General features: G+C 42.9%; 1 protein-coding gene and 1 long non-coding RNA gene across 10 annotated transcripts in view; one reads left to right on the top strand and one right to left on the bottom strand.

The window, feature by feature from the left end:
• The window catches only part of CNOT6 (CCR4-NOT transcription complex subunit 6), a 61553-nt gene extending 56903 nt beyond the window's left edge, over nucleotides 1–4650 (bottom strand). For 3 of the 4 annotated variants that reach the window (XM_061617291.1, XM_061617292.1, XM_061617290.1), the window contains exon 1: nucleotides 4468–4650. The gene's annotated coding sequence lies outside the window, so the exon portion shown is untranslated. Of the gene's footprint in view, nucleotides 1–4315; nucleotides 4340–4467 lie in introns of those variants that run through there. The other variant, XM_061617293.1, reaches the window with a different exon arrangement.
• LOC133380290 (uncharacterized) overlaps nucleotides 4475–24872 on the top strand; it is a 56712-nt gene continuing 36314 nt past the window's right edge. Inside the window, exons 1-6 of one of the 6 annotated variants that reach the window (XR_009761413.1) lie at nucleotides 4720–4973; nucleotides 5599–5719; nucleotides 10586–10746; nucleotides 11639–11696; nucleotides 14541–14564; nucleotides 16714–19924. This is a non-coding gene — a long non-coding RNA (uncharacterized LOC133380290). Of the gene's footprint in view, nucleotides 4651–4719; nucleotides 4974–5598; nucleotides 5730–10585; nucleotides 10747–11638; nucleotides 11697–14540; nucleotides 14565–16713; nucleotides 19925–24872 lie in introns of those variants that run through there. The other 5 variants (XR_009761411.1, XR_009761410.1, XR_009761409.1 and 2 more) reach the window with 5 other exon arrangements.

Below are 24872 nucleotides of genomic sequence, written 5' to 3'. Positions count from 1 at the left end.
TTGGGGACAAATTGTTTATGACCAAATACGGGAGTATGGATGGCATAGTATAGCTTTGTTTTTAACTAGCTGTCTCGGTTGTCATGTGATAAAAGAATTTGAAGCCAGGTGAGTGAATGAGTTGTAACTACGAATTTAACTCTGGTGAGTGAGTGATCTTCCCAAAGGGGGCAAACTGCTTGTCTCCTCCCCCCTCCCCTGCAGCTCACTGAATCTCTACAGTGGGTGAGGAGGAGGGTAACTCCTTCCTGCCCAGGGAATGAAGCGCACCATTCTTCCTCTGGCAGACCACTTCAGTTCTGGAAGAGAAGTTCCCTCCTCTGCATCCAGCATAGAAACCAATGAAGTTGATGGTCGAAGGAAGAAAATACTACTTCCTTCTGCCACCAGCCTGGTGCATTTCTATTAGGTGCACAGCAAGCAAACCTCCTGCACCACTATCACAGAAACACAACAGCCTTGTGGCAAATCCATGCCTCCACCACAAGCCTGCCTGGTTCCTACGCTGGATACACAGGAGCACCATCCTGCACAAAATCCCAGTGGGCTAGCAGCAGAGGGCTTCTGTGCACTAAGAAGGTGATTTCTGTGCTTGATGCAAAGACTGGTGGCAGAGTTACAGAGCAATCTTTGCCAACTCCAGCATCCAACTGAGTTTCTATGTAGAACACACAGGAGATGAAGCCTTATCCTGCATGTCCAGCACAGAAACCAAGCAGGTTAGCTATAGAGGCATGGATTGCTTCATCTCATTACCACCAGTCCACTGCACTTCTATGCTGAACACTATCCCTCTTTCTGCACACTCATAGAAACCAAGTGGGCTGGCAAAGGAGGCAGAACGTGCTCACTTCAAGCTTGCAACATATTTTACTACCCTGTTTTTCACTGGCAAAGGAGGGAAAGAGTCCATTCATTTTCTACAGCTCATCATGTAAGTAAAAAGCAGGTGAGTTAAAAAAATGACAGGCTAGTAACTCTTGGTGGCTAATTCACAAGGCTAGTCTAGTGAGAAAGGAATTAGGGCTTCTGATATCCCAGCTAGTTTTTGATTCACTCACCACAGATGCTTTTGCCATCTTAGCCAAACACCAGTGTTCAAATGCTACACATGGAAGAATCTCCATACTCCATCCATTCCTAGCATTCACACATTTGATACAACTTTTGGCTGCCAGCATAGAGTTCAATCGGTGCAGTATGTACACTGTAAAATACAGTACAGATTGCACAAAATTGTCTTAGGCACAAACATTAGTTGGAGCATGCTGACATGATCCCAACACCATACTGAATGTGCATTTGAACATCAGCATAGGGTTACAGTGGAATTAAGATGACAGTTATTTAACACATGTGCATCTTAATTCTATACCCAAAGAATAGGATTTAATGTAGACAAACTCAATGCATTGAGGAGTGTCCGCCAAACCCTTGATTTTAATTATTTTCAGCCAAAAGAATTCAACTTATTTCTTAAAATGCAGTAGTAGTACACTAGTGTTTTGGTTTTTACTAATTTGACAACTGCATAAGGCTACCATTAAGACAGGCTTACTAAAAAAATACACCCTTTCAACCCGCAGAAGCTAATATGAAAAATGAACATCTAAAGATATAAAAAACCAAAAATTGTTACCTGCCCATGCAGTATTATAGTTCCATTAATTTTTTATATTTCAGTTCTTCCTCAATTATTCAAACACACCAAACAGCCTGAATTTAGTCAAGACTGCATTCAGGAGTTCACAACAAAATGATGCAGAGCAATCTCCTTTATATAAAAAAATGAACTGATCCAAGTGATTCAGGTGAAAAGCGAATAAAGTATTAATCCATATGCGAATGGTTCCATTTCAGTAATATTGTGAATACACCCCCAGAGAAGACTTCATTCCTAGCAGCACACTCCAGAGTCCAGATGAACCAGCAGGGAGAACACAGGGTGGATAATTCTGTAAAATTACCCCAGTGGAAATGCTGATAAATCCCCAATTACGAGGCCTGCTCTAGGATGAAAAGAAATGCAAGACACAATACAGTTACCAGTCAACACTTGCAAACATCCACACCAAATCATTACCATAAGCATTCCCTAATTCTTTTGGATTTTAAGTCTCTCATTACCAATGTGGTAACATCCAAAAAAGAAAATAACCCTGACACACACCAAACACTGCAGAAATCCAAAACTGTTTACAGCACAATTCAAAAATCTCTGCTGGAAACCTGAATGCAAGTCCCCCCCCCCCCCGTTTTAGAACAATAGTGACATTTTCATTATCTTATTTAATATTGAGCAGTTCTAAGGTTTTCCTAAAAAATCATATAACATTTTGTTCTAGATGCTGGAAAACAATATCTACTCTCTTGTCCTTTACTACAGATAATTGTAATTCTTAAAACAAAACACCTTAAAAAAACCTCGCAGATTGCTACAGTAGGGAAGAGGAAGGTCAGCCAAATTAGCTGTCATTACATCAACAGCTACAGTTTTATGTACTGTATTTTTATATTATGTCCCTTCACCAATATGGAAATAACACTGGACATAAAAACCTGTCATTAAAAAACACAAATCTCACACACATTACACATAAAATTCTCTTTCCTGACATATTTTTTTTATCAAATGCACAACTGTATACTACCCCTAGAATCTCCTCTTTATTCCTAACGATAAGGAACTGTTTGGTGAAGTTTAGCTTTCTTAGCAGCCTAATACTGCCCTTTACCAGATACCTCCATCTATGCAAAAACATATGGAACAGACTTGCTTTTGTACCGAACCCCAAGAGATTTCCATTCTAATCCTGTTTACCCCCCTACATGTGTGTTCCACAGTCTCTGTGGCCCAGCCACCTACCTGTATATAAACACAACTCCTGTCCCCATCTCATTACATTGGACAGTACAGCTGTCAATCATTCCTGCTAAAGCTCTTTCCTTTCTATTTCAGACACAGGCTGTCTATTGTGGCCTCCTCATTGCAAGCCAGGCCTTTCAGTTCCAAGAGTAGTGCACGTAAGCTTAAATTTATCCTGTAATGCAGGTTTTGTTTATGCATGGTATGGATAGTTTTTAAATTTACATGTTCCTGTTTTATCAAATTATCTTTAAGAAGTTATGGAGATGTGGGGGAGAGCAAACAGAAACCGCTATACAATGCAGGTTCCCTTTCTTCATGCTTATTTCCAGAACTGTTTAATCCTTCAGTTTTTATTAAGCTAGGCTTTTTCCCCAATTCCTGTAATCTTTTTCTTTGTTGCTTTTAGTACAAAAAAAAGCATTTTGATGCACTCCTATCCATCCCCTCAGCAGAGGACTTTAGTAAAATTTTCAGAATCCTATCGCATTTAGACACATCAACCGAAGGAGACCTTTTCCCCACACACACCCCACATTGCCCCCACCGCCCCAGCTTTCGTCCACAAGCATTCTGAACGTCACTTCCTCCAGAACCTTCCCATAGCTTCAGGAAGGCTCGCCCACACTTTCAAGTGCAAAACATCACTCCTCTCGACTTTCCCAGACCAAAAACTTTTTTCTTCTTGGGGCCCCTTATCATCCCTGCCAACCCCAACAGAACACCTTTTGTTTCCTGGAAAACAATACCCTCTACATCAATTATGCTACCTCCCAGCCACCACACATCCCAATATTTTTGTTTCAAAACAGCAACCCGCAACACTCTACAACACCTCCACAGCAATAGGCCTCTGTTCTCATCTTCTTGTACGCAGATCACCTTCGTACAGTTTGTTTACTGCCCCAGCGCCTCTTAATGCCTCCCCTACACACACTTCCTTCACAATTTGTCCCCCGACAACCCCCCTTCCCCAATAAGGCATGTCACACACTCCAGAGAGAGCAGGCCCAATATTCTCCTTCATCTGGCAACATATTTGCATCTCCCCTAGCCTCTCCCTCCTTCCTCAAACAGCCCCTCTCGTAAAAGTAGTAGCGTTCCCTTTCTCTTTCACCCCCCCGCTTTATTACTATAAAAACAATAGCACTGACTTGCCCCAGGACTCGAACACAACCCCCGTCTTCTAGTCATCAGCCTCCAACCACTACCCCCCCCGAGAATGTAACACCCTCTCCCGTTGTTTCCAAAACCCCAGCCCCCACCCCGGACATCCCGACCCACAACATATTTCCTTTCCGCTCGCCCTCTCCCTCGGGGGAAGTCAGCCATCTCTCTCCCCGTCCCACCGGACCTCGAAGCAGCCGCGCTCTCCGCCTCCCACCAGAATAATCTTTTACTCCAACCCCCATCGTGATCACCCCGGGGCAGTTCTAGCCGTTCCCCTACCTCTTCTTGTTGCCCACCTCCGCCGCCTCCCGTCAGAAACCCACTGTCCTCAGGCCACGACCACCACCCGCCCAATATATTCACACAGGGGAGAGGAAGGGAGAAGGGCAACTCAAACGCCTTCGACCACCGCTTCCTCTTCTTCCCCGTACCTGTAGCTGCAGCATCCCCGTCTCTGCGCTGCCTGCCTGGCTCTTTGTTTCCTGCCGCGGGCCGGACGGGAGAACTGACTCCCCCCGCCTCCTCCTTCGCCTCCTCCTTCTTTTCCTCCTCCGCCTCCTTCTCACACTCATTGAAAGCAAACAAGCATCATGGCGGCGGTAACGACGGCAGAGGTAGCGGCTAGGCCCGGCCCACATCGCTTGGCTCAGCTCTGGGTGGGGAGGCTGCCCATTCCCCGACGCAATTGGGTGGCGGGTGCGAGGCGGGCTCTGCTAGCAGTTAAGGCTGCCGCCGGCCCGACAACAGAAGCTAGCTGAGGCGGAGAAATGACGGCGCTTGGCGAAGGTGGCCCCGCTTCGCCTCACAGAGGGTTGGTAAAGGGTGGCGGGTCAAGAGATAGTCACCCCGGTTTTGCGCTGTAAGACGGTCAATCCTTATCCACGGGAGTCGGCTCCACTGGACACAGTGGGTCTTAACATCGGAATAACCATGCAAGGTGAACCGAGCCGTTGGAGCTCTAGGCCCCGGCAGGGATAGAGAAGGGGCGAGTTTTAACAGCCCGGTCCTAGCCTGAGTAAGGCGCGCCTCAGATTGGAATCCAGGGGGTTAACTCGCCTAACTTTGTCTAGGATCGGACCGCTGGCTGCAAAGGCACATTCTTGGGAGGAAGTCGATGGGACTTGCCTCTGCGTAGATGTGGTTAAGAGTAGGCTGCAGTCCCATGCAGGCTTCTCTGGGAGGAAGCACCACTGAAACGTGGGTTTTATTTAAAACATACATAAGCTCGGACTCCACTGAAATAGAAGGGGCTGGATGGAAGAGTCGCTCGCTTAGTAGATAAAGTGGGATGGATGGTGGGATGATTGAAAGACAAATGAGGGGCTCGGGATGTATGCTACTTCTAGCCAAAGGTTAACAGTATTGGTTTATTTTTGCAATGTATGTATGTGAGCGACTTGCGTATTTGGACAAGTAGCCAGTACCGGTTTGATTATGGTTATCCCACTGCTATTGCATCTCCATCTGTTGAATTTCTGCTTGTTATGCAGCTCTAAAGGCACAAGACAGCCCTCCACAATAAGAATGATGATAAAAGTGGCAACTTCCTGTTTTTATTTCAGAGAGGTAACCAAAAGCGTTGTTGCTGTTGTTATGTGCCTCCAAGTCGATGACAACTTATGGCGACCCTATGAATCAGCGACCTCCAAGAGCATCTGTCATGAACCACCCTGTTCAGATCTTGTAAGTTCAGGTCTGTGGCTTCCTTTATGCAATCAATCCATCTCTTGTTTGGCCTTCTTCTTTTTCTACTCCTTCTGTTTTTCCCAGAATTACTGTCTTTTCTAGTGAATCATGTCTTCTCATGATGTGTCCAAAGTATGATAATCTCAGTTTCATCATTTTAGCTTCTAGTGATAGTTCTGGTTTAATTTGTTCTAACACCCAAATATTTGTCTTTTTCGCAGTCCATGGTATGCGCAAAGCTCTCCTCCAACACCACATTTCAAACGAGTTTATTTTTCTCTTATCCAAAAGCATATGTCATAATAATGTTAGTCTTTGAAGTGCTGCAAGATTCTGTTTTTGTTGTGTTGATGTAAAGAAAGTTGAGGACTTGTAATGGTGGAATTCAACTAGTTCTATATCTTTAATTAATTAGTGCAAGGATTCCTCCTTGCGCAACTGAATGTTCTCCCCCTCCCCATGCACTCCCTAAATCTGTTCTAGAGTTTACTGCAACCCTCTGGAGCAGATTTGAGGAGAGAGGGAAAGTCCCATTGTGCAAGTAGAAATCCATACACTGATGGGACATCGTAGCATTCAGCCCATTGTCATAAATCTAAAATACTGTCCTTTACTTCACATTTATTAATAATCAACATTAAATTCTGCCCCTGGTTCTTTGTCATCTCATAAATATGCAATGAAAGGGTGGTCTGTATGTGTTTGCTGCACTAGCCATTCTCTGAGGATGACTGTTGAAAAAATTGGAAATGGACTGCCTTCAAGTCGATCCCAACTTATGGCTACCCTATGAATAGGGTTTCATGGGAAGCGGTATTCAGAGAGGGTTCACCATTGCCTCCCTCTGAGGCTAGTCCTCCCCAGCTGGCTAGGGGCTGCTCAGCTTGCCACAGCTGCACAAGCCAGCCCCTTCCTTGTCCGCAACTGCCAGCTGGGGGGCAACTGGGCTCCTTGGGACTATGCAGCTTGCCCATGGCTGCACAGGTGGCAGGGCACGTAACCCCTGAGCCACTCTCTGGGGGGGTGATCTTTAGCTGGCCCTTTTACACCCAGGAGACACGAGCAGGGATTGAAAATGACTGTTAGATTATCTCGCACTGCAATCCTAACCCTGACTACTCAGAAGTAAGTCCTAATAAATTCAGTGGGTCTCACTCCCAGGTAAGGATTGCAGCCACAGGTATCCCAGACCTGCTGTCTTAAACACTAGGGCAGGAGTTACCAACATAGTACCCACAAACGTGCTTGCAGAGGCCTTCCCTGGCATCCACAGGGTCTTTTCCCTCTGTTGAATTTAGCATTAAAAGGAGCACTCTTTTTTAACCAATAGAATAGGTTGCAGTGAGTGCTTAATTGTGGTATGTGTGATGCCCACAACAGTTTATTTGGTTGGCAAATGTACCCAGAGGACCTAATGGGCTGACAACCCCTGCAGGGACTAATTCCCACTGAACTCAGTTAAGTGATCTACCTATAAATAAAGATTATAACTGATTTTTAAAATTACTCCAGTTTAATACTGGTATCACATTCCAAAATTAGGCTCCACCCCTAGTCATCATCCACAACTCTGAATGTGTTTTTCTGAAGCAGGGAGCCTCCAATTCTCCTGAAGACTCCCTACATGTTTAATGATCCCAATTGTTCAGGGTGAAAGCCTGACAGCTATCGTCTTGACACATGTTATAGCTCACAATGTTAACTAAATATTAATTCACTAATAAGCAAAAAACCTTGTGGTTTAAGAACATGCCTATAGCCCACAGATATTTCTATCAAACGTTAAAAAGCAGGGAAATTGGGCAGCTTTAGTGAATGCACTAAAGGAGACCTGACCTCCTCTCTGAGATACTGTACTGCCCTACAAATTTGTCAAAATGCAAATACAATTTGGGTTGGTCTTTCACAGTCCAATCTGCTTCCTATGTAGCTTGGAAGAATTTGGTAACATGTGCCTCTGAGCATATGGTGAGGGGGAGGTGAAGGAGGAGGGGGAGGTGAAGGAGGAGGGGGAGGTGAAGGAGGAGGGGGAGGTGAAGGAGGAGGGGGAGGTGAAGGAGGAGGGGGAAGGAGGAGGAGGGGGAAGGAGGAGGAGGGGGAAGGAGGGGATTGGAAGGCAATGTGGGAGGAGAAGGGGTGAAGGAAGGGGCAAGAGGGAGGAGAAGGGGAGGGCAGGGTTGATCGTTTCCATGCTTTTTGAGTTCAGTGGGATTTACTCCCGTGCAATCATGCTTAGGATAGGTGAAACTGACCTGGAGGAGGGGCAGGGAGGGGAGGACGATGGCAGGAGAGGGAGGGAGGAAGGGGGAGGGTGGGAGGAGATTGGATGGGTGGACACGGGGCAGAAGGGAAGCCCCTTTGCTTTCCAAAAGGAAAACATTGTGAACAGTATCATTCTTTTTCAGGGTTTCCCCCACCTTTTTATTCTACAGCAGGCACATGTAGCCTCCCATCCAGATTTAAACCAAAGCTGTCCCTGACCACATCCACACCAGACCTTTATTTCACTTTAGACCAGCCTTTCCCAACTGCTGGGTACCCAGATGTTGCTGGACTACAGCTCCCATAATTCCTGGCCATGCTGGCTGGGGATCATGGGAGTTGTAGTCCAGCAACATCTGGGAACTCAAAGGTTGGGAAAGGCTGCTTTCGACAGTCATGGCTTCTCCCAAAGAATCCTGGGAAGTGTAGTTAGTGAAGGGTGCTGAGAGTTGCTAGGAGACGCCCTGTTCCCCTCACAGCGCTTCAGTCAGAGCAGCTGACTGTTAAATCACTCTGGCCACTGGAGCTCTGTCAGGGAATACGAGTCTCCTCTCAGCACCCTTCACAAAGCTACACTTCCCAGGATTCTTTGGGGGAAGCCACGACTGTCTCAAAAGATTTAAAGGTCTAGTGTGGGTGTGGCCCCCTGATTAGCCAGGCCAATCAGCTGTAAGTCTGGCTTTTAGAACACTGACAGTTCTTAATGAGCATGCCTGACATTATCATTGAGTTCAATGCTAAATTTCTTAAATTAATTAAAATTCAGCCAGGCATTTTTTAACTTTTAAAATGCAGAAGATGAAGGTCGGAGTATGGGGCAAGGTCAGTAACAGGATTACAGGTACTCTGTGAACATGACTGATTTTTAATGAATTTCAACAGATTATGAGAACTCTGACAGAAAAAAGTCCAAAGGGGTCTGGTTTTTCTTTCTCTCTTTTCACACTTTGAACTCTTGATTCTCTCTGACTGTTTTGTGTCTCACCATGAAAATTTAGAGTTGTTAAGCAAGTGTTTCTGAGTTCAGGACTATAAGTTTTGTAAGGTTTTGTTTTGAAATGAGATTATGGGAAGGATCAGAATGGCATGAGGGGGTATTTTCAATTTAGCATTGTGGAATGTGAAAAATCCATGCTAACTATAGTATACAGCCACTCTTGTGGCTGTATAATAGGCTACTAGAAAGCCCTGGAGGAGAGAATTGAAGAGATACATAGGTGAAATACTGGGCTTCTAACAGAACAGAAAACAAACAAAATAAAAATGCCTAGATGAAATACTGCACTCACAGTCCATAGAAAGGATCCAGTACTCCAATACCATAACAGGGTTTTTCTTTTCACAAGAAGATTAAAATCCATGTCGCAAGTTTGCAATATGAGAGTATTGATGCCTATTTTAAAAGAAAGCCAACCTTGAGACTCGCTGGGGTAAAATTTACTCCTGGGGTCCAACAGACCTCTGCAGCCCTTTTTAATGAGTTTTTTTCCTTGTTCGCTCAGGAGTATACCTGTTTTTTTGTTTTTACGAAAACAGAAAAACATCTACTGTGGTGCTCTTGAAGTACTCTAATCCACATAAAAATGGAATTTATGGCGCAGACAAAATGCAGAAGTTTTCCCTACCCTGTTTTGAGAAGTTACTGGGACAAAATAGATCCCAGTTACCTTAAGTGTTTGGTAGTTTCACGTTCCCATTCATTTCAATAGGGATAAATTGGGCCTCTGATAGTTTAGTAAGCTAAATATATTTTTAAAAACTTAAAAGAAGAAAAGATGAAACCACAGGACAACTGATCTTCATAAAAGTATGAAGTGGCACAGATTTGCTAAAAAAACCCGGTTTTATGAATACAGGCATACCCTGCTTTAACGTACGCAATGAGACTGGAGAGTGTACTTTAAGTGAAAATGTACTTAAAGTGAAGCAATTATCTTCACTTGTACTGCGCGCAATCGCCACTAGATGGCAGTGGCGTCATGCCAATAAAGTGTCCGTTATTGCAAAGTGCGCGTACTTTAAGCAGGGTATGGTGGAGTATGGAGCATGTACTTTGTAGCGAGGCTACTTTAAGTGATGCTACTTTAAGCGGGGTATGCCTGTATTTTAAACAGCTGCTGGGGGCCAAAGCATCATACTGACACAAGAGGGTTAATCCTCAGTAAACATGCATAGAAACTGACTACTGAAAAGCTTTGTTAGAGGGCTTTGGTGTAAATTGCAAGGAGGAATTGATTTGGGTAAGGTTTCAAAGAACAGGAATTTGGTACAGATTAGTTTTGGAAGATGTGAATGAAAAATCACCTGGGATTACATTTGTTGGGGTTTTGCATGTGTGGTTTAGATAGTGAGTGGGGATCTTGCTATAGGAGAGCTCTTAGGGCGTATAGGTTGATAGATAGTGGAGCTATTTGAACAGAAGCTTAGGGTAGAAATACACTCATAGTTCTGCCAGTTCCTGTGTGGCTGTACCTTTCTCTTCTGAAAACGGGGGCACACAATGCTATACAAACCCTGGTGGGAGCAGCTTGAGTGAGGTTTTTTCCGACTCAACTTCAAATTTTCACAAGTGACTGACAGATCACCCTGTTTCCCCTCCAGGTGTGGCTAACTGAAGCACTTTGATGTGACGACGAGTGTATGTTTACAGCCTCTGGTTGAACAGTCTTACTGGGAGCAGTTTGCGAGGGTGCCCATTACAGTCACCACTCCCAAGTACTTAAAAATATTGATTTAACCCTTGTACTTCTCACACCATCCAGGTTAGGACATTTTATTATTAGATATTTAAACAAGTCACATCAGTCACTTGACTGGTGAAATACAAAAACGTTATGTAAATGTACTGCCTTCAAGTCGATTCCAACTTATGAATAGGGTTTTCATGGTAAGCGGTATTCAGAGGTGGTTTACCATTGCCTTCCTCTGAGGCTGAGAGGCAGTGACTGGCCCAAGGTCTCCCAGCGAGCTTCATGGCTGTGTGGGGATTCGAACCCTGGTTTCCCAGGTCATAGTCCAACATTCTAACCACTACGCCACACTGGTTCTCATAAAAACGTTATTATAATAGTATTAATTGTCAATGCATGATCAGTTATAAATTTAGGTGAGCTATTTTAAAGTCAAACACGTGACATATAACATCAACTATTAACAATTTAATTGTTGTAAATGTTGTAAAGGAACTGATTTTAAAAGGCATGAACTTTATTCAAAGCAGAAAAGCTACACAAGAAAATTGAAATACTTTGAAAATAAGTTCTGATTTTACTTGGACTGAACACCATTTGGAATAAGGATAATTTCCTGGAGATGTAACAAGCTTATTACATGTCAGTTATTTCATAAACTAGTTTTTGGGCTCAATCCCAAATAGTATTCAATCTGCAGTAAATCAGAATTTATTTTCAAATTATCCCCAGGCAGCTCACTTATTTTTGTTTATATATGGGATGCAGCCTTTTTAGTGAAACATTTTTAACTCAATGCTTTATATATACCCATTATCAGGGCTGTCAAGAATTGTTGTTTATTTATTTATTTATTAAATGTATATCCTGCCCTCCCTCCCCTTTCACCCTTGCTTTTCTTTACATTTTACTAGGAAATTGAAACTGTATCCTACAAACAGTATTTTTTTTTATCTTCCTACAGGTTGTATGGTGGTTTATAACATATGCTTGACTTGAAGGCACATAACAACAACAAACAGGTTGTACATTCTATTCAGAGTTTTGAAAGTAGTTGAACATGTTACTTTAATCAAGCAATTTCTAGCTGGATTCCCTTGTTTAAGAAGCAGCACAAGGCATACTGGGAATAGTGTGCATTGCAGGCAGTATAATGCAATAATGAATTTCTTCTGCATTCACATGGCCTAGTTTTGCTGCATGTAGCTGTCATCAATACCCTAATAAGGCAAAAATTTTGAGCAGATGGTTAGGGACAGGATTAGTTTTCTGGTCTGGATATTTAATGGGATCTAAGAATGTAATCTGAGGTTCTTTCATCTAATATGTCTTACACAGCAACTACTCTGTGTAAGATTGATCTTGTTGCTCAGTGCTTGTACATTTATCTTTCAAAAGACTAATCTTCTGTAATGCTTGCCTGTTATAACAAACATTTCCATATCCATAAAGTGTGGGTTTTCTTGCTATACTTTATGTTGAAAATATAGAATATTTTATTTGTTCAAACTTACTTCTATTCATGGTTTGAACGTTTGTTCTCTTGTTCTTTGAATCTGGCGATCTGCCCCCCACCCCCAGCAACTTACTAACTTTTGGTGATTTCATCTGTTCTAATATTTGTTTAAAGGGGTTTTTTTCATTCAGTACTGAATACAGGACCAGGACTCTCCCTTACATTAATCCAGACCATTGGTCCATCTAGCTCAGTATTGTGAACACTGCCTGGCAATGACTCTCTAGGTTTCAGACAGGAGTGTTTCCCAGCCCTACCCAGAAATGCCAGGGATTAAACCTGTGACATTTTGCATGCAAAGCATGTGTTCTACCACTGGCCTATTCCCATATTCCGTATATCTTGCCCTTTCTCCTGGTAGGAGCCCAGGGCAGCATTAGAATACCATCAGTCCTTTGAACTTTAACTTGCAAAAATGCATTTTTTCCAAAAAGCTGATATAACATCAGAATGTACCTCCAATCACAAAAGTACCCTTCAGAACTGTAGGTGTTCGAAGACTGCAGTCCTACTCACAATTACAGTAAAGTCCTATTGAACTCAGTAAGATTTACTTCCAAATAAGCATGCTTAGAATTGTGCTATACATGTCATAGAAGATGAAAACAAAATTTACTAGCTATTTTTATTGGGATTTTAAAATTTAGACATTGTACAGCTAAAGTTGCTGATAGCCACAGAATACAAGAAAACTAACTATTTGACCCCTCCCACTGCTTTAAACTCTGTACCACCACTTTCCCTGTAAAACAAACTCGAAAGATATGCTGACGTATGCCCTATGTAACTTAAACTGCATTCTGGCTGCTCTTGGCTCCAGGGGTTGGGGCAGAGGCAGTGTAAAGCATAATGTTCTACCCTTCCATTGGAGGAAATTTAGTTACACTGGCATTTTGGGTGGTTTAAGTTACACCAAACTCTGGATCATTGTGGATGGGACCAGTGAATAAAGAGAGTTAGGATGCAGCTGTTTAGCCTGCCCTAACATGCCCCTTTTTTTGCTCTTTACACCAGTTTTCCCTCATCCCTGCATAAGTCAATACACCAGCTTAAGAGCCAGTGTGGTGTAGTGGTTAAGGTGCTGGACTACGACCTGGGAGACCAGGGTTCGAAACCCCACACGGCCATGAATGTCACCTTGGGCCAGTCACTGCCTCTCAGCCTCAGAGGAAAACAATCGTAAACCACCTCTGAATACTGCTTACCATGAAAACCCTATTCATAGGGTCGCCATAAGTCGGGATCGACTTGAAGGCAGTCCATTTCAAGGCCAGCTCATTTGGAGGGCAGTAAAGAGATATGCTACATCTTAACTTCTCCCAGCCTGTGTATGTGGGAGTAAGGATTCTACCTTAAAATCTGTTTTCTTATTCTGAGATGGAGAGAAAAAATGCTGATCTTTAATGGTATAAATATATTATGCTACAGTAGGGCCCGGTTTACAGCTCTTTGCTTTACGGCTTTCCGCTAATACAGCGGTTGTGAATTGTAGAAAGGCCCCGCTTTACAGCGCTTGTTCTGCTTTTACGGCGGTTTTTTGCTGCCGGGCGCCATTTTGGTCAATGTAAGTCAATGGGATCCGCTTTACAGCTGGGGTCTGGAACGTAACCCGCTGTATGAGCGGGGCCCTACTGTATTAGATGTATGGGGTGGATCCAAAGTTCTGTGACTAGAAGGCAGCTTGTGCAACTTTGGATCCAACCAATTATATCTGAACAATGAATTTTACATGTCCATAGCATGAGAGCGGGACAACCAGTTGATTATGTGTTGAGGCTTTATCATTCACCCTAATGTCAAACTTAAGTGATTGAGTGCCACCAGGATTAGAGCCAAAACAAGGCCACTAAGAAACAAGAGGGAGGTGTCAGCATGATCAGGTGAACCCCACAAAATGTTGAGTGTCAGTTCGAAAAGAAAAAGAAGAAAAGTGTGGGGAGGAGGAGAATGAATTGTCCTATTTGTGTCCTTTTCTACTTATATATACTGGAGAAGGGCATAGCTACTTGGCTGGCACCCAGAACAGGAGCACTACTTTTAGGAGATGAGTATGCAGCAGTGTTTATTAATCTTTCCAGTGGTGACCTCTGTTGGTCAAGCATCTGTTGTTGTTGTTTTAAAAAAGGACATTCCAAAAATGAAGTAGTGGTTTCTACATACCTGAGGGTCTCCTTAAGTACACAGAAATATTAATAGAAAAAAGAGAGGAGGTATTAACCCCCCCCTCAACAGCCAGAGAAGGATAGCTTCCAGAACATATGGACTCTTGATAGCAATTGAGCATATAGAAAAAAGTCATTCTAAATCAACTCACCCCATTATATGTAAATGAATGCCTTGCTTCTTTTAGATACCCTTTTCTCTCAAGATGAAGGTAAGACCTGCTATAGATAACTGTGCAGAAATTCAAAATTTTAGCATAGCTATATTGGGCCAGAAGCATGACCAGCCAGAAACAGTAGGAAGTTGCAAATAGAAGGTAGTGCTCTTTTTAACTCGTATGTTATTTCACAAAAAAAAATTACTTTTTAAAAAATTAAAAATGCAACTCGGCTGCAAGCATGACCATGGAGCATAAGGCTTCTTCCTGCATTTGAATGCTCAGTTTGGAGTGGAAGGAAATCTGAGACCACTTTAAGTACATTGACCTGAGGTATATTTTGTATGGGGGATTTTTGGCTACAAATCTAAATCAACCTCAGCCCCACATCTAGCCTACATCATTAACAGTTGAATATGTTGTGGGACAGCCGTCTCAACCTGCAATATATTCTAGAAATGCTTATCAGGAGCTCATATCTCTTTGCTTAAGCAACCTCTAGTTTAACCACTAGTTAAAGCAGAATATAATCAGTTTCAGTAGTGCTTAGGTGAATAATAACAACACTGTGTCTAATAACTGGCTGATGCCTTGCAGCCCAGTTCTCTTTAGCTGGCTTTTATCACACCAAAATCAGTGGTGTCCTGTGGGTGGTGCATGTGTTTTAAGGAATTGATTTTTTAACTATTGCAAGAACCACAAGCTGTTACAATGAGACTGCAAGTGACTACACAGAGAAATGGACGCATTTTGTTTGCCTTTCCCATGGTTCTGTGTCAGGACACACTAAAAGCCTTTTGGATGAAGTGCCAGACAGTATCAGAGAAAGAGGTGGTAGAAGCCATGGCATCACCTAAACAAAGTTTTGTCCTATAGCAGGACAGAGTTAGTTTCTGCCCATTCACACGCTGGTAAAGTTCATAGTGAAAGTCTTCCATCAACTGAATATACACTGCTAGATTTGTATAGTTTAAACTGTTCGTTTCAGTGCAGCAGTGCAGAACTGTAAAACTATTTCAAGCAGACTCTCAGAGGCAAAACACTTTTACTGAAGGGTGGAGAGCGATGACTATCAGTAAAAGGTACTGGGCATCTCTTGTTCAGGAAGGAAAAGCAAGGTCAGTTCCATGAAGTCAGAATTTTATCATAAATTTAGCAATTCCTTCCTATAACAGGGATGAATCCCTTTTGCTTCTGTGACTGGGGTGAGTAGTTTCCTGTATAAGGACTTTCCAATTACTGCATTGAACAATACCTCTTTACGTACCACACTGATATTGGGTACTCGTGTGGGCAGGGCTTTAAGATGGGCTGGGTGTAGGGTTACAAACTTTTCAATCAGCTACTGTTGCTGTGCTTTTAATATGCAGGCATTGGCACAACAACTGGGAATGTTTTCTGGGTGGAGAGCAACATTACCATGGTGGAAATCTGTTGGGGACTGCATTCCAGTAGCGGGCAGGGCCAGACCCCCACACAGTCACATATCTTTAACAGACACAATATACACACAAAAAGTTATTTCCCATGGAAACAAAGGTATATTCTGTATTCAAATCTTAGTAACTCCACAAGTTTTACCTTCCATTTTCCCTAGCCTTTTTTTTTTACAAAGTCTTGTTTAAAAAAAGCTCTCCAACACCCTTCATCGGTCTTACTATGCAAAAGGTAAAAAAGAACTCAATAATCCCAGCAGAAGAATGCGGATAACATCAAAGCACAGCTGAACTGCAAGCACTGCCTTACAGCTTATTCAAAGCCTCAAACTTCAAAATACAGTTCCCTCCCAAAAATGACGTGCATGCAGTAGCAAAATGCATAGACTTTTTGCACATTTGCAAGGATCAGATGTCTTCCTTCTGAGACATTTTCCCATCTGCTTTGATCTCCTTGCAGCAGATCCCTGGAGAAAGGAGCTGCAGTTGCACGATTTGCACACTATCAAAGCCATTTTCCCTCAGCTGCTCCCTGCTGAACAGCTGATGGCAGGAGGGGACCCAGAGGGCTTCATGAAATGGTTAGGGGCTCCCCACCCCTGTGTTAGCAGGTGACTGTTAAAATCACAAGAGCAGGCCAGGCTAAGTTTGTTTCTTTGTTGTGGTCTAGCCACTAGTTGGCAGTCTGCTGAGTGCTACCTATTTCAACAGTATAATATTATTTCATGCCCGTAACAGATTATTTAAATTCTTTTGTTTTATTTCAGAATTGTCAATACCCACTCTCATGGTCACTTCCGGCACTTAATGCCCTCAATGTGGAAAGGAACTTAAAGCAAAAGAAGGGGGAAACATATACCATTGTTGTTCCGTCACCTGCAGCAGCTGCCCACCATTTTCCACTGGCTTTGTGGGAGAGAAAAGGAGCTGCAAGACCCTGTTTCTGTACAGAGCAGTGTTTCCCTGTCAGATGTCAGGAGATGGAGAGAGGAACACGTGGGCCTTGAAGTTCTCTAGGCAGGCAGCTGGTTTATTGGGGCTACTGGGGCACAGCCCTCCCAATGAGAATGTCAAGCAATTTAACACACACAAACCCCAAAAAATCTCAAAGCCGTGCACTCTTTCTTGTTCTACACACTTTTGTTTCATCTGTTAAATATTCAATGTGTTATCAAGGGACTTGTGTTATTGTTTGCTACAGAATAGCACAGCTACTCCTCAGGATTTTGCCACAAATAGAGTCCAAAAAAAGTCTGCTTAAAACGCTCCAGACCTATGACATGTAATGAATAATAGCTGCAGTTACAACTACAATAATAAAGTAACTTAATGGCTAGGTAACACAGTGTTCAGAAATTATAGTCATCAATAAATATTAGAAGTGTTGCGTAGTAGTTATTCCTTGGGGTTGTAATATAACTTTCCCTGTTCAGTGGAGCTTACTGTCATGTAAATGCATAGGATTGTAGCTTTATTTTATTTCCTTTATATCTCACATTTCCTGCAAAGAGCTCAAAGTGGCATACATGGTCCTGCTCCTCTTCATTTTATCCTCAGAGGTAGTTTTAGCTGAGAAAAGATAACTAGCCCAGAGTCTTTCAGTGAGCTTCATGTTTAAGTGAGGATTTGAACCCAGGTTTCCCAGGCCCTAGCCCAACAATCTTGTCATTGCACCACACTGGCTTTGGCAGAAACTGCACACTGCAGTACGTCTGGAAATCACAATATCACATAAATTACCCCACTATACTTTTCTTTCTTTGTCTTTTGAAACTGATTGAAATTGATAGTAATGTAAATACTGTTACTGTTACATTTCCTCCTAAAGGCCAAGAGAGAGAAATATAGGCAGTGCTCTTCCAATAACTGATGGCATACGTCAGCAATGACACATGAGGGGGCAGAGTGGCAGTGGTGCTGAGGTGAGGGGTAGCACGGTTTGGGGTATTTGGGGGGGTGATAGCAGCAGCCCGCCTGCTGCAGGATGGTGATGCCACCAACCCTGAACTTGCATGTGCCTTGCCCCATCCCCAGTCAGTGAATGGCACTACTGCCACTACCAGGAGAGCACTTCAGTTGGCGTAGTCTTGGGGTAACCACAGTTAAAATACTAGTTCGTTCTACATATGTTCTCATTTGCTTTACAGTACAATCTTTAAGCATTTCTACTTGTATGTTAGTCCGATGGAGTACAATGTAAACATGTCTAGGTTTGCAACCTTAGTGTAGGATTTATTAGCAGGTCCAAAATGGGAAAATCTTAATAAATGTTCCTGTTGTGTTTAATGTGTATGCTTAAATAGTCACTAAACCGAGGGAAGTCATACTTCAGGGTTGTGAGTCTGTGATCTACCTTTTAATAGTACCCCAAGAGTCACCAACTACAGCCAGGTGCAAGAGACACCTATTTAATATGAAACAACAAGGTGTCTCTGAGGCATTGCTGAACACAGGAGTTGCTTTTTAGTATCAGAACTGAAATGAACTCAGTCTTTCTACACATAAATCCATTCCTAATTTCCACAGCTCTCTGAATTTCAGTCATGTTGTTGCTATTGTTAAACAACTAGAAGTCAGAAACTCACGCCAGTCAATTACAAATCTCCCAGGGATCTACCAATAGATTTCATTTACCTTCTGGCCACTGCTGCACTTAACAATTTGTATGTGCACTGGCCTACCTTACAAGGTTGTTGTAGCATGGTTTGAAAGAATGCTTGCAAGAATGAAGTTACAACAGCAGAGGCAAGAGTCTTGCAAACATTGCCAAAGAGGACATTCTCAAAGGAGCAATATCACCTTTCTATCCAGTAATTGAGAAAAAAACTATTGTGGATTTGCTCATCTCTTTGCATCTCTCCCCAGATGCTAGAAGCCGCAAGAGGGGAGAGTGCTCTTGTGCTCAGGTCCTGCTTGCGGGTTTCCCATGGGCAGGGAGAACAGGATGCTTTACCAGATTCAGCAGGCTCTTATGTTCTTTGGGACCAAGTGTCAAGCATCAAAACTAGACACACTGGATGGTCAAACACAAGATAATGACTGCTTCCATTAGGATCTGCTGCCTGAAGCAGCTGCATCATATAAAGCTTATGTAAAGCATGTCATTTTACCACATGTCATTTTGACACAACAAACCTGCCTTGAAGGGTTGCTAGACTGGGATAGGTAGACTTTAGGTTTTTGGTATCAATTTTTTTATTTTACAAAAATTCAGGATCCACTAACTAGAGCCAGCCACAAAATACATGCACTTAAAATTAAATAATTCTTAGCCCAGGAATTTGTTTTGAGTACAAGGATTGAACTGAGCTCATAATCCTTTCACACAAAATTCTAGTCATAGTTACCAACCCTGAGCTGCTTTTCAGCAGTATAATATGGGGTGTGTGCATAATTTTGTTGTTGCCATTGTTAAACAACTGGGAGTCAGAAATCCTCACTGATTTTCTGAAAGTCACCCAGAGATCTACTACTACATTATCTTGATATACTTTCTACCCACCTGCATCTAAAGTGCTAAACGTTACGACATAGATAATAAAAAGAGGTGACATTGATAACTTTTACATTGTGAGCTGCAAACATTTTCACTGAAAAAACCATAGCCCAGAGCTTTCCTGAGTGTTCTCCAAACACCAGGAAGGCTTTCCAGAGGCACAGTATGTTGCAGTGGGAGGAGCAACCGGGAACACCTGGTTGCATAAGCAGCCTTCCCCACATGTATCTTTTGAGTGCAGTTCTGTGTATTAAAATACATGATATCCTCAAGAAGGAATCAGGTGGACCATTTTAAGCAGCTTTTTGTTGTTACAGCCCCCTCCTCAAAATATTTTCATATATAAGCATTCAATACATTTAAGGCTACCGTTATACAGATGCATCTAGAAGTAAGTTCCATTGAACTCTATAGGACTTGCATCTGAGTAGACATATATAGGATTGTACTGTAAATGCTTGTATCAAATAAAGCCATACATGATTTAAGAATAAAAGACAGAATTATTTATAATATTTTAATAGCTATAATTATGATAGTTACAGAAGCTGGTATTTTAAAAGTTGACATAGTTTAAAAAAATTAAGACACTGCAGGTGAAAGAGTAAAACTACATTCCACTTTCTGCCTCAAAACAATTTCAGGAAATATAATAGACCCAGCATATCTTTCCTTGTTGCCAATAAAAGGGAATTGCTTCAGTGGCACACTTAATAAGTGTCATTGAAGCCATTGTCTTCCTGGCAGCAAATGTTTTAAATACAGGATGCTGTACACTCATTGAATATTATGTGTAAATAATTGTAAAAGTGTACAGTTCAACTGCTTCTGTACCCAGATACAGAGACTGTTGAACGTAACATGTGAACAGGGCCATTGTGTACCCAGGTACATAGAATGTACACACATTGAACATTACATGTGAACAACTGTATGAGTGTACAGCTCATGTATTTATGTACCCAGATACACAGATTGTACACTTGTTGAATGTAATGTGTGAAACCCCCCCCCAAACAACTCACTATCAATGATAGCTCTAACTCATTGGCCAATAACACTAACTGGCAGGAGAAGTTAGGCTTGTTCATTTCACATAAATCCCTTAGGCTGCAATCCAATACATCTCTACTCAGAAGTAAGCTCCATTAGGTTCAATGGGACTTACTCCCACATAAGTGTGTATTAGATTGCAGCCTTAGAAGGGTACCTACACATTTTGCTCCATAACTTTCTAGGAGGGCTAGAAAGTTACTTTTTAAATGAAAGTTCAGAGTCTGGGCTTGAGCTATCTGCTGGGGACACCACTAAAGGCCTTTGTGGGTCTCATGGTGCCGTGAACGATGGGTTGGTCACCCCTGTCTTAGCCAGTGCTCAGTCCTGATAATCAAACAGTGATATGAAGCAGGGTCAAAATGGGTCTGCAACCTGCAACATACTAGGGAACCAGCACATCCAGTACAGTTATTAAGTCACACACTCCTAATTTCTAAATTCTAATTTACCGTCAACATATCTGTCTTAATCTAGATAGGGCTTAATCTGAAGGGCTCCATAGCTGCTTGATTGGAAGGGGTGTGGCCTGATAGCTATTGGCTTAAGGGCATGGCCTGAGAACTGCTGAGAGCAACAAGCAGCAGCTGTGTGTGCTGGGACTCTCAGTCTGCTTCCTGACTCCTAACAGAGCAGAGGGAGCTGTCTCCTTTGATCTACAGGTGAGGACATATAAGCAAGCCAGCTTTCAGAGAGTGAGTGAACAGGCAGAGCAAACAGGAGTTCGACGGGAGGTCAAGGGGGAGGTCCATAAAAAAAACCACCCAAACAAATTACTAATTCTCCTCGTACAGCACACTGCATACAAATGGGACTCTCAAGTTTACCCTGAAGTAGGACAGGACAAAGCACAGACCACTCCAAAACAAGTAGAAAGAAACAAAAGGTAGAAGAGAGTATGAATGGGAAGGATTCTCCAGTGGTTGTGACCTGCAAGGTGTGTGCCATGTTTGTTTTCTTGCCTGAGAACAACATGGCGTACACCTGCAACAAGTGCAAGCTCGTGGCACTGTTGGAAGAAAAGATGAGAGGCCTGGAACAGCAGGTGGCCACACTGAAGGCTATAAGAGAAGATAAAGAGTTCTTAGACAGAACACTGGAACAACAGCAGTGTGGAGGTGGAGGAGCAACAGCATGCGGTAGCAGAAGAGGAGACTGCTTTGGAGAGGAATAATGAAGTGGAGGAAACTCCGTTGGAAAGGGTGACAGGAGCAGAAGAGCTAGAAGACACCCTTCACCAGCGGAACTATGGAACCTCTTTCAATCACTCGAAGAGGAGACTGGAGGATAGCCTGTGGTGGGAGAATTACAGGAGACCCCATGTGACAACGAGCAAGAGGCTGAAGCTCAATCAAGCAGGGCCAATGAAACCACGCCCCACAACAAGAAGAGAAGAGTACTAGTAGTGGGAGGCTCCCTGCTGCGTGGGATCGAAACCCAAGTATGCCAAGAAGATCCATGGACAGCAGTATGCTGTCTACCAGGAGGACGGATTAGAGATGTGACGGAAAGGTTGCCATCACTCATCAAGCCCACCAACAGGTATCCCTTTCTCCTCATCCATGTGGGAAGAAATGACACTGCCAAATGGAGCTATGAAGAAATCACATCAGACTTCGAAGCTCTGGGAAGGAAACTCAAGGACTTTGGGGCCCAGATAGTTTTTTCATCCATCCTTCCAGTGCTTAGAAGAGGAGTAGAAAGGGAAAGAAAAATACTCCATGTGAATGAATGGCTACAAAGGTGGTGCGGATGTGAGAGATTTGGATTCCGGGACCATGGGCTATGGTTCCTGGAAGATGGACTGCTGGCAAGTGATGGGTTGCATCTCACAAGGACTGGGAAGAATGTGTTTGGCCACAGCATGGAGAAGTTCATCAGGAGGGCTTTAAACTGAATCCTAAATGGGAGGGAGATGTAAACTTGGTGGTAACAACTGCTGAAGGCTTATGCACAGTAGCGGGACCAAAGAGATTGGCTCTAATAGGGCCCAGTAACAGCCCTCAGAAAAATGTAGTAAGCAAGCCAAGCCATAAATCACATGGTCTTCGATGTCTGTATACTAATGCGCAGAGCATGGGAAACAAGCAGGACGAACTTGAACTCTTAATACAGGAGGGGAATTACGACTTGATAGATATAACTGAAACTTGGTGGGATGACTCCCATGACTGGAATACAGCAATTGAAGGATACAACTTGTTCAAGAAGAACAGAAAGAATAAAAAGGGAGGTGGAGTTGCACTATATGTTAAAAATATATATCCCTGCACAGAAATACAGGAGGCTGAGCTTGGTAGCTCCACCGAGAGTATCTAGATTAAAATTAATGGGGCAAGTAACAAAAGGAATGTGGTGCTTGGAGACTACTACCGACCACCCAATCAAGGAGAAGATGAGAATGTAACTTTTGAAAAGCAAATTGCCAATGTTTCGAGGAGGCATGATGTAGTAGTAATGGGGGATTTCAGTTATCCCAATATCTGTTGGGAGACAAATTCTGCCAAACACGGCCCCTCCAAGAAATTTCTGACTTGTGTTGGAGATAACTTTCTTCTACAGAAAGTGGAGGAAGCAACCAGAGGATCAGCTCTCCTGGACTTGATTCTAACCACTAGAGATGATTTGGTGGATGAAGTGGCAGTTACAGGAACTCTGGGGGAAAGTGACCACACCATACTTGAATTCTTGATTTTAACAGAAGCAAAAGCTGAGAGTAGCCATACGCGCACCCTGGACTTCAGGAAAGCTGATTTTAATAAACTCAGAACAATTGTAAGTACGGTTCCATGGCAAGCCACCCTAATGAGAAAAGGAGTCCAAGATGGGTGGGAGTTTCTAAAAAAGGAAATTCTAAAAGCGCAATGGCAAGCAATTGCAACAAGGAAAAAGGGGGGAAACAGCAGAAGAAGCCAATGTGGCCTCACAAAAAGCTTAAGAGATGACCTGAAAACAAAAAAGGACACATACAGGAAGTGGAAAGAAGGCCAGGCCACAAAGGAAAAGTACAAGCAGGTATCACAGAATTGCCGGGGTGGTGTCAGGAAGGCAAACGCTGAGAACGAGCTGAGGCTAGCGAGGGATGAGAAAAGCAACAAAAAAGCTTTCTTCAGGTATGTCCATAGTAAAAGACAGAGAAAAGAAATGGTGGCACAGCTACTCAATGCGGATGGCAAAATGGTAACAGATGACAAAGAAAAGGCAGAAGTCCTCAATTCCTACTTTGGCTCAGTCTTCTCCCAAAAAAGGGCCTGTGACTCTCCTGGGAAACATGAAGTAGAGGGGGCAAGACTGCAGCTTGAGATTGATAGACAAATGGTCAAGAAATACCTAATTACTTTGAACGAGTTCAAATTGGCAGGGCCCAATAAACTGCATCCTAGAGTATTGAAGGACCAGGCTGAAGAACTCTCAGAACCGCTCTCCGTTATCTTTGTGAAATCATGGAGGACTGGTGAAATGCCGGATGACTGGAGGAGAGCTAATCTTGTCCCTATCTTCAGAAAGGGCAAGAAGGAGGAACCGGGGAACTACAGACCAGTCAGCCTAACATCAATCCCTGGAAAAATTCTGGAGCAGATTATAAAGCAGTCAATCTGTAAGCACCTTGAAAACAATGCAGTGATTACAAGGAGTCAACATGGATTTATGAAGAACGAATCCTGCCAAACTAATCTCATCTTATTTTTTGATCGGGTAACCTCCTTTGTAGACTGTGGGAATGCTGTGGACATAATATATCTCAACTTCAGCAAAGCTTTTGACAAAGTGCCCCATGATATTCTGATTAGCAAGCTAGCTAATAAATGTGGGCTGGATGGAACAACTATTAGATGGATCCACAGTTGGCTCCAATACTCAAAGAGTGCTTATCAATGGTTCCTTCTCAAACTGGGCAGAAGTAACGAGTGGGGTACCACAGGGCTCAGTCCTGGGCCCAGTGCTCTTCAATATTTTTATTAATGACTTGGATGAGGAGGTACAAATCATGCTTATCAAATTTGCAGATGATACAAAATTGGGGGGGCATAGCTAATACCATGGAAGACAGAAATAAAATTCAAAGGGACCTTGATAGGCTGGAGCATTGGGCTGAGAACAACAGAATGAAATTCAACAGGGATAAATACAAAGTTCTACACTTAGGAAAAAGAAACCAAATGCACAGTTATAAGATGGGGGAATACTTGGCTCAGCGGTACGACATGTGAGAAGGATCTTGGAATTGTCGTTGATCACAAGCTGAATATGAAGCCAACAGTGTGATGTGGTTGCAAAAAAGGCAAATGCTATATTAGGCTGCATTAACAGAAGTATAGTTTCCAAATCGCGTGAAATACTAGTTCCCTCTATTCAGCACTGGTTAGGCCTCATCTT

This window comes from Rhineura floridana, chromosome 3 (assembly GCF_030035675.1).
Source record: "Rhineura floridana isolate rRhiFlo1 chromosome 3, rRhiFlo1.hap2, whole genome shotgun sequence".
Classification (NCBI taxonomy): domain Eukaryota; kingdom Metazoa; phylum Chordata; class Lepidosauria; order Squamata; family Rhineuridae; genus Rhineura; species Rhineura floridana.
Note: the sequence above shows the minus strand (reverse complement) of the source record. Positions and strands in the feature narration are given on the sequence as shown.